Genomic DNA, 16,286 nt, shown 5'->3' with positions numbered 1-16,286 from the left:
GTCAACAAATGTTTTAATTGTTGAAAGCTACACTGACATTCAACAATCCACTTAAAAGCCTTTCCTTTCTTCTGCAAAGAATTTGTAAGATAATATATTCTACGGAATCCCTCAATGAAACAATGATAATACCCAGCTAGGCCCATAAAATACCGAATATCAACAACATTACAAGGAACGGACCATTCCATGATGGTCCTTATTTTCTCAAGATCAACAACTATTCCTTCAGCAGATATTATATGTCCTAACTATTGTATTTGTTTCTTGTAGAAGTCACATTTGGTGTATTTAGCATATAGTTGGTGCTCCCGCAGTGTTTACAAAACTATATGTAGATGTTTCTTGTGTTCTTCTAAATTTTTAGAGTATATAAAAATGTCATCAATAAAAATGAGAACAAATTTATCCATATAAGGGTTGAAAATAACATTCATAAGGCTCATAAACATTGCTGGTGCATTGGTAAACCAAAAAGGAAAAACCACAAACTTGTAGTGTTCATACTGGGTCCTAAAGGTTGTTTTAGGAATATATTCTTCCTTCACCCTTATATGGTGATAGCCCGATCTTAGAGAATATGGTAGCACCTTTAACTTGATCGAATAAATTGTCAATTCTGGGTAATGGATACTTGTTCTTAATGGCTAACTTGTTAAGTTGTTGGAAATGAATGCACAGTCTCGTGGTGCCATCCTTTTTCCTTACAAATAACACAGAAGCTCCCCAAGGTGACACACTTGGGCGAATGTAACCTGTATCAATCAGTTGTTGCAACTGCATCTTCAGCTCAATCAACTCAGGTATGCTTGTTCAATATGGGGTTTTTGACATGGGTGCAACTCCTAGAATCAATTCTATAGTAAAATATATATCCCGCTTGGGAGTTAGTGCATGAATTTCTTCAAGGAACACATCCATAAAATCTTCGATAATCAAAAAATTATCTATGGTGATAGTTTTGTCTTTAGAATTGGAATACCCAACTTGTACAACATAGATTTGGCACTTGTTCTGAACACATTTTCCCAATTGGGAGGCAATAATTGGTTGCGAACTAATGGGTATCCTTACCCCTTTGATTTCTTGTTTGACACCCTCTTCCATAAGATAACTGGCAATTTTATCTTTACAATTTAGTAAAGACCAATGCCCTTCTAACCAATCCATACCAATGAGGACGTCATAAGATCCTAGGGGTAATATATTCAAGTTGGCGCTAATATGTTGCCTAAATATCTCAAGAGGGAAATTATCTAATTTATCCAATACCCTTCTCTTTTCCCCAGTGGCCAATTGTACCAACCAAGGATTTTTAAATTTTTGAGTTTATAGGTTACAAATTTCTACAATATTAAGACTGATATAACTTAAGCATTCTCCTGGGTCTATCAAAATGGACACAACATGGTTATGCATTTTACCCTCAAATTCAATCATAGTTGGATGATATTCAATTTGATGATCATCCAGGGTGACATTGATTTTGGGTACACTCCTCGCCACCTCATCAACTATAGAAGCCTCCTGTATATTGGTATCCTACTCCGATCTAGTACGATGGGGCACTTTTTGTAATAATGAGGTTCCCCATAGCCCCATCACTGCAAATGAGGTTGTTTTGATTGACTCACCTCAAGTTTACTAGTTACCTCCATTGGTTTAGTTTTTATTTGAGGCATATTCCTTTGACGATTTCTTCCAATAGGTCTTTTATGTTGACTCGAAACATATTTTTAGTGTCTCATCGCTTTGTATTTTTCATATTCAAAGGATTCTTCTGCCTCTTCTTAGTGAGCTAATTCTTGTTGGCTTCTCCATTTTGTTTCTTTCGCTCATAGCAAATCCACGCATTTTGGATAGCCTCATCCATGGTCTTTAGATTATCGAATTCCAACCATTCTTCCATGAATTCTCGTAAACTGCTCATAAAATGTTGTACCTTGTACTTTTCATCACGTATATAACGCACGTATCTCAAAAAAGAGGTGAACTTGGTTACCAACTCATCCATGCAGAGTTGCTAAAGTTAAAGATCATGGAATTCCCTTGCTTTATCATAATAGACGTGTTCCGTCATATATATATATATATATATATACTTCTAGAATCCCCCCATGTTACCCTATTTTCATCAATAGTATGGACAACTTTCACCTCTTCCCACCATAGTGTGGCTTTACCTTGTAGCTGGTAAACCACTAAGATTGTCATCATATTCATATATCTGAAAATACTTATTTATATTAATCGGCCAAGATTTTGTGGTCTCCTCAACTTCTACATCAAAAGTCGGTGGTTTAATTTTTTAAAACTTTCCATTCAATTCCACTTTCTGATTTTTTTTTTTGGAATGGGACATTCTCAAATTCACCCCTGAATGTTCATTTCTAGAATTGGGTATAGAGTGTCTGTGATTCTACCAGTCAGATAAACTCTTTAGAATTCACCCCTGATCACGCATCAACCTTTCATTGTGATGAGTCATTTTTTATCTCAATTGTTGAACTATTTCTAGCAACAAAGAGGTGGGGTTTTGATGTTATCCCCATAATTGTACCCATATATATGGGTTAGTTCCTGCATTGGTGTAGGGCCAATTTCTACCGCCGATCTTATCGGCTGATTGCTTTTAGCTCCTCTTCTCAGAGTGCGTTTCTATGAACACAACACATACCAAAGTTGTTAATTGACTACCCAAATAGGCTCTCATACCGCCTCTAAATAGACACCAAATAATCATCGTAAAAAAAATACTCTTACAATTTAAGATCGGTCTTAACAAGTTTATACACATTCCCATCTAGCAGAAATATCATTCCAGAAATTATGGTCTTCTTATGCTATAATCTAGTCTTTACGCTAGTTCACGGTATAATACATTTTGTGAAAAATGGAACCAAGGTTTGTTTGATCATTGCTTCCGTTACTTAACTATGGTTCCCTTGGGTTCCCACCTCAGCTAATTATTAATCCCAAGAAGGTTCACATGCCTCCATCTGGCACTATCGACATTCACTCCTCCTCCGCGCGTAAAGAACGCTTGGTCGCTTGATAGACCTCGATCTTCTTGAGATTAATCGAACGACCCAGGTTACATGATGGTGGTTAACGCTAACCACCCTGGTCCTGACCTCTATGTTTGCTCTGTCATTCTGTCAATTCATTGTACAACTCTGAACCAAATCCTGCCTCCACGAGGGTTCGAGTTCGAATCCGCTCCATCATCTTCTTCCGGCCAATACATGTATCCTGTCATCGTTTGGATTTAGTTTTGTGTGTTTTAGTCACCTTTTCGTGTCCCATTTACCCTCAAGGTTTGGCTACAGGTGTCCAGCATATGGAATGGGCAGGAAGCCTCCATCAAAAATACAATTTTCGTTTGCTCTCTTTAGGTTATTGTGTTGCTAATAGTCTAGTTTCTCGACTGAATCTTTTTGTTTCAAGGGTTTTGCTACACAGCATCGTAGCTTATTGTTGCTTTTTTTTTTTTTTAAATTTAGGATAATCGGTAACTGGTGAGAGTTATCTTGAACAGACTGAGGATCAATTCCAACTGGCTGCCACTACTCCATACTTAGCCAATTTTCAACTTTGTGTAAGACTCAACCATTCATTCTCCCGAACACCCATCATTTTACACACCCATTCTTCCACACATCTATTCCTCTACACATGTAAAGTTTCTGCACAAGTCATTTGAAATTCCACTTCTTTGCTTTTACTCCATACTTAGTGAAAATAAATAGTTTTCTCTTTTTAAGGGTAATTGAAAATTCATTTAAGAAATTCTGATCTCCAAGTTGAAAAGGTGTTGATATTGTACTATGTGAATTATTTTTTCACTTAAAAAGATATACAATGCATTATTATCTTCTCGTTATCATTCTGATTTGGCTCAATTGTTGTGTTACATGATGAAGGTATGTATTAGTAAATGCTACCAAAAATTAATATTTATATAACTAAGAGATTCATAAAGCTTCATTGATCTATGACATATATATAATTGCATTGAATAAAAAATCAAGATGATGAGTAAAAGGAGGAAGTTATTTGTTGGGATACAACTAATTCACTTGCACAAAAAAATAGAAAATTTCATTAATTAAAATTCTTATTAGTGGTATTTGCATTTGAGTCTGGGCTGACAATGTTGCATGTGTTCCTAAGGTTTCATATTTCAAGGAATTTGCTTGTTGGTGTGCCATTAGATTTGATCCCAAGACCATAACCCTTAAGTTTCTATGTAGAAGAATAACCCTATTTTTTTAACTCCTAAAGTTTTTAAAAATATAATCAAGTTGCCAAAGTTGAACAATAAACTCAAATTTCTTAAAGTCGACGCAAGACATGATTCTTAGGGCGGAAGAATGAATATTATCCAAGACTTCATTTTGTACATTGGACTTGTTCTAACTAGTCTCTCCTATATTAATATTTCATTATTAATAGAGCCTTATGAAGACTTTTCATGTTTGTTCATCTATGTCATGGGGAGTTAATTGACTTCTAATTTACCATGTCAATTCTAAAAATAATGTATTTTTCTTTTAAAAATGATGTTATCTTTGACTAGGTGGAGGTTATTTGAAATTGGACAATTTCCACAAGATTGAGAGATTTTTAATGATATTCTACGTAGCGTTGGTCATTGTTTTCTATAATTTATTCAATAGCCTACACCTTAAATGAAATATGAACCCATAAATAGAAAATGGTACAGTTATTGTACAATGTTAAATGGAGACACACGGATCTATTTCATTTGTTCCTATCCATTACTATTTTATTAGATAATTTAGAAACATACTAATAGGAAATGTACCCCAAAGGATATTTCAAAATCTTAATAATTTCATATAGGAATAGAAGTGCTTGTGGAATAGAAAAATCATACAAATATTGTTATAAAGTGTTGTTATTGATGTTAAAGGATGTCAAAGGAAGTGTCATGATTGGCGAAGATTAGTTGTGGGTAGTATGATTGGTGAAACAAGTGATTATGGATCAACATCTTCAGATCAATTTTTGGAACAAAAATCAGCCGAGATGAGATTGGAAACTACTAAGATCGATAGGACTTGAAGGGATCTTTCCATTGGTATATGGAATGCTGAAAAAGACCTCTTGGAGAAAAATATATGGCTAGCCAAAGTTGCAAGCCAAAAAGTTAAGGTGCAGAGCCAAATTTGGTGAGAGTACTCAGTCATCTCCAAATTTGGCACTATTTTGGTGATTTTTCAAGGTTGGGGAGTAATTGGTGGTGAATGTTGATTAAATGGTGTCCATGATCATGTTATCGATTAAATGGTGTCCATGATAATGTTTGGATCACGTGCCATGCATCCCCAGTAATAAATCACGCAAAATGCAGGTGTCCATGTCCTCCCATGGATTAAATAGTGGGGGTGTAGGTGGGGTTCACATGTTATTTTTCCCAACTTATTGATCATGAGATTGATGATATTGGTGAAATGCGGACCCCCCACCCCCCCCCCCCCTCCCCCTCTCTCCCCATTATGAAACCACTATGAGGGGATCTACAAAACCTAAAAAATTTATATAGTGGTATTCTAAGACTATGATTGTTGCATGTGACCACAAATAGGGACCACAAGCTAACAAGTAGCTAACAAATTGGTGATAGAGCACCAATGTGCATAGGGATGACCAACCAGAAGCACACAGGCGGACACTCTTGGATTTTTTGGTACCACATTGGGTCAATTTTGAGTGACATGTGGACCACTCTTCGGAGGTTGCGTGGCACATATGACATAATCCTAATGTCAAGATTCAAGTCTACTAGTTGATAGGTCAGGCCTTGGGGTTAGTGTTGGCAATATTGGCATTGATGTCAAGTTAACCCGATTGATTAATGTTGATGAATGTTATTGATGTCATTAAACACATTGGTGATAATTTATGTTCAATGGAAAGTGTACATAAATGTTGAATGTTGAATATGAAAGGCTAAAAGTGATGTGAAGTGTAAAGGTTGTGCTAATAAATGTGAAGGCTAATCATTGAGACAAAAGATGAAATACATATATTTATTTGAACAGAAAATGTAGGTAATAAAAATATGATTTGTCTCTTGTAATTATTTCTAAATGAGCTGTTAATTCATCTCTATTTTGTATTACAAATAATTTTCAGAACTGAAAGTGAAAAAACAAGCTTGTGAGCAGTTTTTGGAAGTCTAAGAGACAATGTTTCATTTCATATTCTTGCAAAGAATACAAACAACCAAGTTGGCTTTATTATAAAATGTACAATGGAGAATGGAAAAGGAATTTTTGTGAAGAAAAATAATATGCATGAGAAAGAGGATGAGCAGCAAGGAAAGAGATGCAAAGTGAAAAGGAGAAGCAGTGCAACAGTAGATTTGATAGAGGAATTGTAAATGAGGTAACCAACATTTGTAACATGATGTTGTGATAGAGATATTTTTGTCCCCTTCTATGTTGTAGCTTGAAAAGGAACATGTTGTAGCATGTTGAGGTAGGAACCTCATGTGGGTTGTAGCCTATAGAAAACTTCTGGGAGTTTGAGCTTCCTTTGAGATAGGAGCCCCTTGTAGGTTGGAGCCTACAAAAATATGAGGTAATGAGTAGCAGCTTGCCTTCACGTCACTTTTAGCCTAAAATTCATGGTTTTCTCCCTTCAATGTTTCCACTTATATCTGGTGTCTTCATGTGTTTATTCTTGTGTTTTGTGTGAACATTTTGAATTCTTGATAAACAAATTTGCAAACCTAGCTCCTTGAAACCTACAAAAGGAATTCAATAACTATTGAGCACAAATAGAAATCATTAATTGCATAAGAAGAAGATTAAGTTGAGAAAAAATAAAAAAAATTAAATTATAGATTCACCCCCCCAGTAATTTCCAATCATAAATATCAATTGGTATCAGAGCCAATTCCTTCAGTAGCAGTCTAACAACTAGAAGGAGGTCTTAAGTCAGTACAATGTCTAGTCAAGAAGGATGCTAACCAAATAAGCCCCCTCTATTTACTGGTATAAACTAGCCCTTCTCTAAAGTAAGAATAAAGATATATTTAATGTCTCTAGGAGTAGATGTCTCATGTACTGTGATGATGGGGTATGAAGAACCAAAGGAAACAACTAGCGAAAAAGATGCCAAACTAAATTTTATAGCTAATGCAAGAGATATGAATGCACTTTTGAGTGGTCTATGTGAATCTTAATTTATCAAAGTAATGCATTGTGAGACAACTAAAGATATTTGGGTTAAATTAGAAAATATTCATGAAGGAGACAAAAGGGTGAAGATGGCCAAATTACAAGTCTATAGAACCCAGTTTGAGACATTAAAAATTAATTAAGATGAAGATATAGCTAAATTATTTTTAATAGTTGATGAAGTTGTAAATATCATGTTAGGTCTAAGCAAAACAATCAACGAAAGTGTAATAGTTTAGAAAATTTTGAGGTCATTACCTTCTAAATTCAATCCTAAGGTTTTAGCTATAGAAGAAACAACAAACTTTGAGACTTTGAATAGAGATCAACTACGTGCATATTTGATAGGATATGAGATGAAAATTCCAAAAGGGAAGGAAACCAGTAGAGAGGAAACTTTCAAGGAAGACAAACCCATAGAAGAAAAAGAGTGGTCATGCTCAAGTTCTGATGAAGAAGAAGCAAAATTTGTCAGAAGGTTGAAGAAAGGCACGAGTAAGCATAAAAGAAAACTTCCATTTAAGTATTTTAATTGTGGAAGAGTGGGACATTATGCATCAAAATTCCCTTTTAATAAAGAGGAAACTCATCCTAAAGGGAAAGAGAAGAACAAGTCTAACAAAATGCAGAAAGAGAGACAATTCAAAAGTAAAAAATTCTATGCTCAAGAAGATAGCAGTGGATCTGAAAGTTTTAATGAATCCTCTAGTGAAGATGGAACCAGTGAATTCATGTTGATGGCCTTGGAAGAAATTGTAAAGGATTGTCAAGAATATGAAGAAGAAGAGGAAGGTGAGGTAGACCTTGAGGGGGAGTTAATCAGTGCCCTAGCTGAAATAGAAAGGGTTAAACTAAATAATAGAAAGAAGAAATTGATTCTATTGAAATATGTAAAAGAAGAATCAAATTCAGAATACATTATCAAGTTGAAATTTGAACTTGAAGAATCAAAGAAGGTGGTAGACATTTTAATGAAGAAAATAAAAGACAAAAACCAGGAGTGTGAAAGGCTGGAGGAATAGGTGGTATGCCTAAAGAAAAATGTAGAGAAGGCTCTAACTAAACTAAACATGAATATTCAACAAATAAAAGGATTTCAAAAACTGGATGTGATATTTAATTCTCAAAGGTCTCCACTCATAAAGACTGGGTTAGGCTATGAAGGAGAATCCAGCAAATCTAAGACAAATGATAAAAGGACAATCGCCTTTGTAAAAGCTACTAGGGGAGAGGATGACAACTCACATCAATCCGAGAACAAAAATTTAAGCAACACTTCAACATCAAGTGAAAAATGGCAAAGGAACATTGTCGGTAAAGTAAATAAGGAAAAATAAATGAACAGTCAAACACCAATAAGTGAGGTTTATATGGATTTGTGCGGGCCTTCCTGTTCTAGCGGCTACAACCACCCTCCCAAATTTTTCCTTAGCTCCATTTTGGAGCCTCCCTACTAACCTTCACAGCAGCATGTCTTACTTTGTCAAGTACACAAGATCCAATGATTTTCTTGTAGAAGGATAGCCTATTAATCAAACCTTGATGCATTCCCCTCATAGGCTGTTCGTCTGGACTTGGTCTAGCAGCAGGTTCAGCAGCTCCTTCAAGAATTTGTACAAATATAGAGGGCAACCAACCTTCCCTCCACAAATTGCACAATCCTAACTGGCAGCCTGCTAGGCCCCAGAATTGCATAATTCTGTTGAGAAAGATTCACCCAGAAAATTGTGTAATCCTTCCCAGTTGGGCTACTCAGGCCAGATTTTGCAGAAATCTGGGCAGTAGTCAGTTTCTCTGCCCAGAAATTGCACAAATATTCTAAGCAGCCATCCCAACTCCTGGCCAGAAATGCACATTTTATCCCAGTCGTTGAGCAGCCTCTTGCATGTGCAACTGAGTTGACCAGTTCCCTTCGGAACCGAGCAAACTAAACTTGCATGCATGGGTTGCTTCTCCTAAGGTAGCATGCAAAGGCATCCCTTGTTCGAGGGATCTATTTTTAGCAGTTGGAGGTTACATGCAAGGTGCATCTCTGACATCCAACATCACATCTAAGAGTTGTCAACACATTCAGCTCAGTTGTTTTTGGGTAAGCCCGCTTTCCATTTATTGTGATTCATTTCAGGTGCTTTTTCTGTTTACCTTTGTATGAACATTGTCTACTTGATTTCAGTGAGTGCTTGATGTCATTTTGATAGATATTAGCTTGTACTAGCACTGTTTCATTTTTTGTGAACATCTCACTACTGTTGCATGCATGAAACTGTTTTTCATGAACGGTCACTGATTCGATGACTCACATCATTCACATGCATGTTGTTCCATTTTATGAATCTGTCATTCACTGTTTTCATGCATGATCATTCACTTATGCTTACACTCAATATCTCCGTGCATGCACTTTCACATTCATGCTCAGTTTCCCGTCAGCAAGTCTAGGCAGCCTCGATCGGGACTCTGCCTCAGCAAGATAGCATTGTGCAATCCTGGGAGGGAAGGCTTTATCTTCCTCTCCATAAATGCCCATTTCTACCCAGGATCTATTCTCTAGGATTTCTTTGCGTAAATCTAAGGGACAGTGACTGTTGGCCCAGAAAATTGCGCAATGAAGTCACTGAGCATGCAGCCATTTCCAACTGAGATTGTGCATTACGCAATTTGAGAAGTTAACAGCCAGAATGGACAGTGCATTATGCAGTTCCAGTAGTCAGTTAGCTTCCTAGTAGCCCAAACTATGCCTTGCACAGTCTTGACAGTCAATCTCCCGACCTCCCGATGGAAATTGCACAACCTTCATGATTAGTCACACAGGTATGTTGCAAGTCAGTTCTCAAGTTCATTTTGGTTTTTGACTGACAGATTGCTTTCCATGAGTGTTGTCATGTCTTCAGGTATCACATGTGTTCATCTGCCTCTCAGCAGTACAGGTACAATGGTTTCTAAGAGAGCAGAGTCAAAGACACTGTTTAGAGCACACTTGGGGATGTAGTCAATCAAGTATCTATGAGATTGCCTACTCACTAAGACATCAAGTTATTCGTAGACAAGGACATCAAGATATGATGGCAGCAACAACATGAACAGTAGCTGAAGGCAGCATACCGGATGTAAAGAATGCAAGAGGAAGGTTGTTAACAACTCAGAAGTGGAACAAAGTTTCAATCTCAAGTAGATCCACTCATGATGAAAGCAATTTTGGAGACTCGGGCTATGAGGTGATGGTGTGACATGAATATTATGCGAAGATAGGGAATGGAACAAAGAAGGAGTTTCATGTACTGAAGTGGAAACTCAAGGAAGAACATGAGCTACACAGACAAGCAAATGAGTTGTAACATGAGTAGGAATAGCAGGGGGTCCAACATGCACTCATACATTAAACTGCACCCGTGCAAGTTATATATCCATCCCAGCAACTAGCACGGAGCATACATGGTGAGAAATATTGTTGATCACATGCAAGGGATTCAACAGCATGCATGTCATTGTGCGCATGCATGCGATCCAACCCATTCAACACACTCACCAAGGTGAAGACAAAAAACAAGCCCGACTGGAGCTAAGAATGTAGTTGATAGTTGATGTGCATGACCACCAGCACACACTGGAAGATCAGCACAGACACTATGTATCAGTGTTTTGCTGGTTCGATTTCACCAAGAATACCATGTGCATGCTAACAGATGAGTTGGATGAAGGAGCCACACCAATGCACCCAGATGCAATGGAGGTAAGAGTTCGCTTTAGCAAGATGTCACCATGGGGTGCATGCACACTATCACGAATGACCAAGCTTGGCTTCAGCTCACCACCCTCATCATCACAAGTATATCAAAGAGTTGGTCTCACCACAATGGACAGAGTGTCAGTGATGTCTTGCATCGCTTGCTCAAGCCATTTTGTCTCATATGGGCACATGTGCATTGTAATGTAATGTCTTGTCAAGTGTAATTCAAGTGTCAATAGTTGGATGTAACGGTCATAGAGTAGATGAAGAGTCATGAAGGTAGATGAATTGTCACAAAGGGGAATGTCAAGGGTCACCCCACCCTTTGCTATAAATAGTCCCTCATAACTCATTGTATAGGCTTTTGGTCCGCCAAGCTTCGATAGGAGTATCTTATAGAAAGCTTGGATAGTATTGTAATAAGCCTTGGCTTATCCACTGTGTAGAGCTAGTACATCTCTTTAGAGGAGTAGGTAGTTATGGCTGTAACGTTCCACTATTAAAACTAGTGGTTTGACATGGATGTATTGTATGATTGGAACTTACAATTCTTAATATAATAGAGCCAACACGTTTCATGCATATGTTGTATTGTATTCTATGCTATTTGGTTTACTCTAAATGATATATGTATTGTTTTCTTACCAATGCATGTATGGACTATTCTGTATAAGTATGTATGAATCTTTCTGAAATATGTTGTTGGTTTAACCATCACTTTGGATGGCTTGCTAACTTTCTTTCCAGCTTGTGATGCATCTTCACTCATGTGTTCCCTTCCAAGCCGAGTAATATTACAGGTTTCCAAGGGGTTCACTAATCTCAACCCCCATGTGTTAGAACCTCTCATGCACCTCCCTTGGCTCGTTGTAGCTATCACACCCTTGCTACCAACAGAGTAATCTTAGTTGCCTCTATGCGAAACCATGGTCAAGGCATTACCATACGACCCACTACTGGGCTCCTACACCAAAGGGTCTGAAGTCTAATTGGGACTTCTTACTGGGGAGATCCCCTTACATGTTGGCGGGTCCAGCACTGTCAACATTTTGGTGCTAGAAGGAGGGCCAGATGATAGGCTGAGTCCTCACTTCTGTTTTGAATATGTACATATCTATCATGGCTAACTACCGAGTTGCTCTTCTGGACTGCATGTCTTATGGAAACAACTTCATTATCTTGGAAAAGCTCTCGGATAACTTGTCTCATAAAACATATGATGGTGGAGGCCACATAGCCTTGGTTAGGCATGCGGTCGGCATTGTAGGCTCATGCGAAAGATATGGATTCTTTGAATAATACATGAGCTACGCATTGTTCATCTACATGATTCGAGGGCACCCAATGCACGAGTGTGCCATGCTTCCCAGAAAAGCTATTCATTCTCTCGCTCATCTAGTCATAAAGATAGACCGTGCTTTCAATCACTTTGACCATAAAGTACTCAACAAAGAAATTCTGAAATTATGAAAAGTACCTGATGAATCTTATGAACAAATTCACACACACTTTTGTAATCTTGCATACTGACTCCCCAAAGATGATATTGATTGGGAATTTCTCGATGGGAGATTTGAGTATCTTCTTTACATATCTAAAAATTCACAATTCTTGAAATCACTTGAATCCCACTTGAGTCCATCATCTTTTGGACTCAGTAACTTACTCTTTAGACTCAGTAACTTACTCTTCAGAGGTTCAAGTAAGTTACTGAGTAACTTACTTGAACCTCTGAAGAGTATGCTGGAAATCCTCACACCAACTCGAGAAATACGAGGACACGCGACTCCTTCGCTCCTTCAACTCGCTTTACAATCTCGACCACAGGTGATCTTAAAACGAACTGTCCTCAGACAGGCGGCCCAACAGGCTTCAGAATTAATTCAAATAAAGATATTACATACCAAGTTATGCTTCAGAGTAGAGCGAACTAGTCTCTGGTCTCTTAAAGCATGAATACAAACACTCTTTCACACACTCACACTCTCGATGATCATTTACATATGAACACACTCTTACTTATAATACCTAAAAGCATATGAGAATTATTGAGGGTCCTTGTCAGACATTACTTAGTCCAGACGGTGTCTGCTCAATATTCTCAAGTACAATAATTAAAAAGAAAATGCACTACCAAGGTCCCATCGGACTTCGGTCACTATCAAAATCAGAATCGGGATTATGTGGATCACGTTCTTCGGATGAGGAAGAAGGAAGCTTTTGATTTAACCAAGATTGATTTAGCCATTTTAAATATTCATTTTCCCATGTGGGGTCATGTTGTTCTTGAGCATCTTGGTACATATCTACGAACATGGTTTCTTTTTCTTCGGATGCCTTCTCTTTTCCTTTTTTGGTTGCTGCTTTTTCTTTTGTCGTGACTGTAGAAGATTCCCCTTTTAGTGGTGCCCGTGAAGTTTGTCCCGTGTCAAAATTTATCGTGTCTATTGTGACATAAAGATTCTTTTGTGGAAAGCCGTATTCATTATCAACTTTAGTCCACCTGTTAACATAGGCAAATGGGTCTATCTCTATGTCAAAAAAAGAATCCTTTTTACTTTTTCGAAAATCAAGCACTGTTTGGACAGACATTTCCACTCCATCTAATAATTCCCATCTGAAAATTTGAAACATGCTGACAGAGCTTTCTATAGCACATTGAACCAATAGCTTACAGTTATGATTGATATTTTCTTGCTATTGCCAACCTAATTCAAAAATCATGGATGAACATACTTTAGTTGACAATAATAGATTTATCAAACAAACTACATCATCATTCCAATTTCCGGCCATAAAAATAATAGTAATTAATGCCCTCTGATTAATTAGCAATTTAATTACTCCAAATCTTCCTTGAAGCCTTTCCAACGTTCTGATCATTGACAATTTTTCAGGCAACCTGAGGGTGTGGAATTCTTTGAGCCAAAGTGTAATTTTCTTGATTTCTTCTTGATTGTTGGCTATTACTGATGCAGCAACTCTATCAGGGCCATACAACTGTGCAAAAGGATTTGGTACAATGGGATTTCTGAATTCCATACTTTGATAATCCCATGGTGTAGAGAAAGTTCTCAAATATTGTAATGTCCTTTCAACACATTGAGAGGCTCTAATTTGTTGCTTCTTTTGACAACAACCTTCTCTAATTTCCCAATCTACAAATGGTTCAAATAATTCATATTGGGGAAATGAATCTGTACCTGCAAAGTTTTCATCATTTCTTTGCAGAAATGCAGCTTCAAGTTCTTCAAATAAATTAGGAATTCCCAAAGACTTTAAAAATCTTCCCACTCTTTCAGTCATATTAATTTCTTCTAAATCTAACATTTTAGCAGATGTGTAAACAGAAAAAGAGAAGTCTATTCCTCCAATTATCTGATAATAATTCAGAGTTTGTAGAACCTTGATCATGGCTTCAGTGTATTCTTTGGTCCAGTAGTCATCAAGAGTTTTAAAATATAATTTCACTTTCATATTAGGTAGAGGATATACCTTTACCAACTCTTCATCTAGACCCAACAAAACACCAACATTTTTGGACTGCCAGGCTTGACATCTCTGTATCCACTGATTCCTTCTAAGTCTCAGCCCAACAATCTTTTTGATTTCATCAACAATGTCGCCAAGAATTAATTCAAGAATCTGAAATCTTTTGACAAATGTTTCAAAATTATCATCTGCAGGAGTCTTACCAGGGAGATTAAAAATATCAGTTCTTTGCCGGTGAACATGGACTTTGTTCATTTCTCTGGTAAGAGAATCAGCCAAATAATTGGAGTTACCTGGAACCCATTCAACATCAAAATCATACATTTGAAACCAAATTTGCCATGCCAAGAGTCGTCCTCTTGCTAGTTGTTTTGAAATTTTTGCTGACAAGAAATATTTGAAATTCATCGAATCTGTTCTTATCGAGAACTTGGTAGGGGCTAAATATAATTCAAATTTTTGTATGCCATTAAAAATGGCAAGAGTTTCTTTTTCTGATGGAAAATAATTTTTCTAGTGAATTAAAAATTCTCCGGATGCATAAGCACATAAAGTTTCTTCTTTTTCTCCCTTTCTTTCAAAAAGAACTGCTGCCCAAAAATGATCAGAGGCATTAGTTTGAAGGATGAGGAATCCATTACCTGGAGGTTTAAGCTCAGGGAGATGCTGACATTCAACTTTTAGCATTTGAGCTGCTGTGGTGGCTTCTGGTGACCATCCAAAATGCAAATGCTTGCGAATTGGAGTAGTTTTTTCTGAAAGTCTAGGAATATATTTATGCACATAATTGAGTATTCCCAGAAAACGCTGAACCATTTTAACATCTTGCAATTGATCAGGAAATTCAGATAGCTTGGTCAATACATGGGGTTGCATCTAAATTTTTCCATTTATAACATGAATACCTAAAAAATCAATATTATCTTGGAACAAAAGCATTTTCTTCTCTAACAAAACAATACCAGGTTGTTTTGCTTCTTCAAGAAATATCTGTAGATGCTTTAGATGTGATTCAAGATCTTGACTGTGAACCAAAATATCATCAATATATACAACAATAAAGTCATATTTACCAAGGATATGATCCATTCTTCTTTGGAATAATGCTGGAGCATTCTTGAAACCAAACCGAACTACTCTCCATTGGTAAAATCCTGCGGGACATGTAAAAGTGGTTTTGTGTTGATCTTCTTCTTTGATTTATATCTAGTAATATCCAGATTTCATGTCGAACTTACTAAAGATCTTACTGTTCTGGATCTTTTGCATAATCATTTCCTGGTGGGGCAAAGGATAATTAAAGCTCTTTGTGATTGCATTCAAAGGCTTATAATTAATGACCATTCTATCTTTTCGTCTGACAATTTCAGAGTGGTTTCTTACCAGGAAAGCAGAACAGGAATAATGTGAAGAACTGGGTTCAATCAACTGAAGATTTATTAATTCTTCAATCTACTTTCTTATTTCTCTTTCATCATTTGGAGTGTAGGGTATCAGCTTACCTTTAACCCCGTTATCATGGAGAGTGATTATTTCTTGTTGGGGACTCTCGACACTCCAAAATGCTTGAGGATTCTCAGAACAACATTTCAACAACTCATCAAACATGGAAATTTGAGCAGGGGACCAATCAAGATTTCGATTTGCTTTTTGTTTAGGATGACTCCTTTTTTCATAGATCTACAAGACTTCTTGCCAATCATGAGACTCATTTTGATGTCTCTTCATGCCTACTTTCTTTTGGCTATTTTCTCGTCTAGCTTCTGAATTAGCCAAGGTTAATCTTGGAACTGAAATTGCCTTCTTTTTGATATTCAAAATTATTTTATCTTCACTGATGGTAATAGGCAATACAG

The sequence above is a fragment of the Pinus tabuliformis genome, chromosome 8 (genome assembly GCF_031772625.1).
Source record: "Pinus tabuliformis cultivar Carrire ecotype Pingquan chromosome 8, CPIR1, whole genome shotgun sequence".
Lineage (NCBI taxonomy): Eukaryota > Viridiplantae > Streptophyta > Pinopsida > Pinales > Pinaceae > Pinus > Pinus tabuliformis.
The sequence above is the reverse complement of the archived record's forward strand: the minus strand, read 5'-3'. Positions refer to the sequence as shown.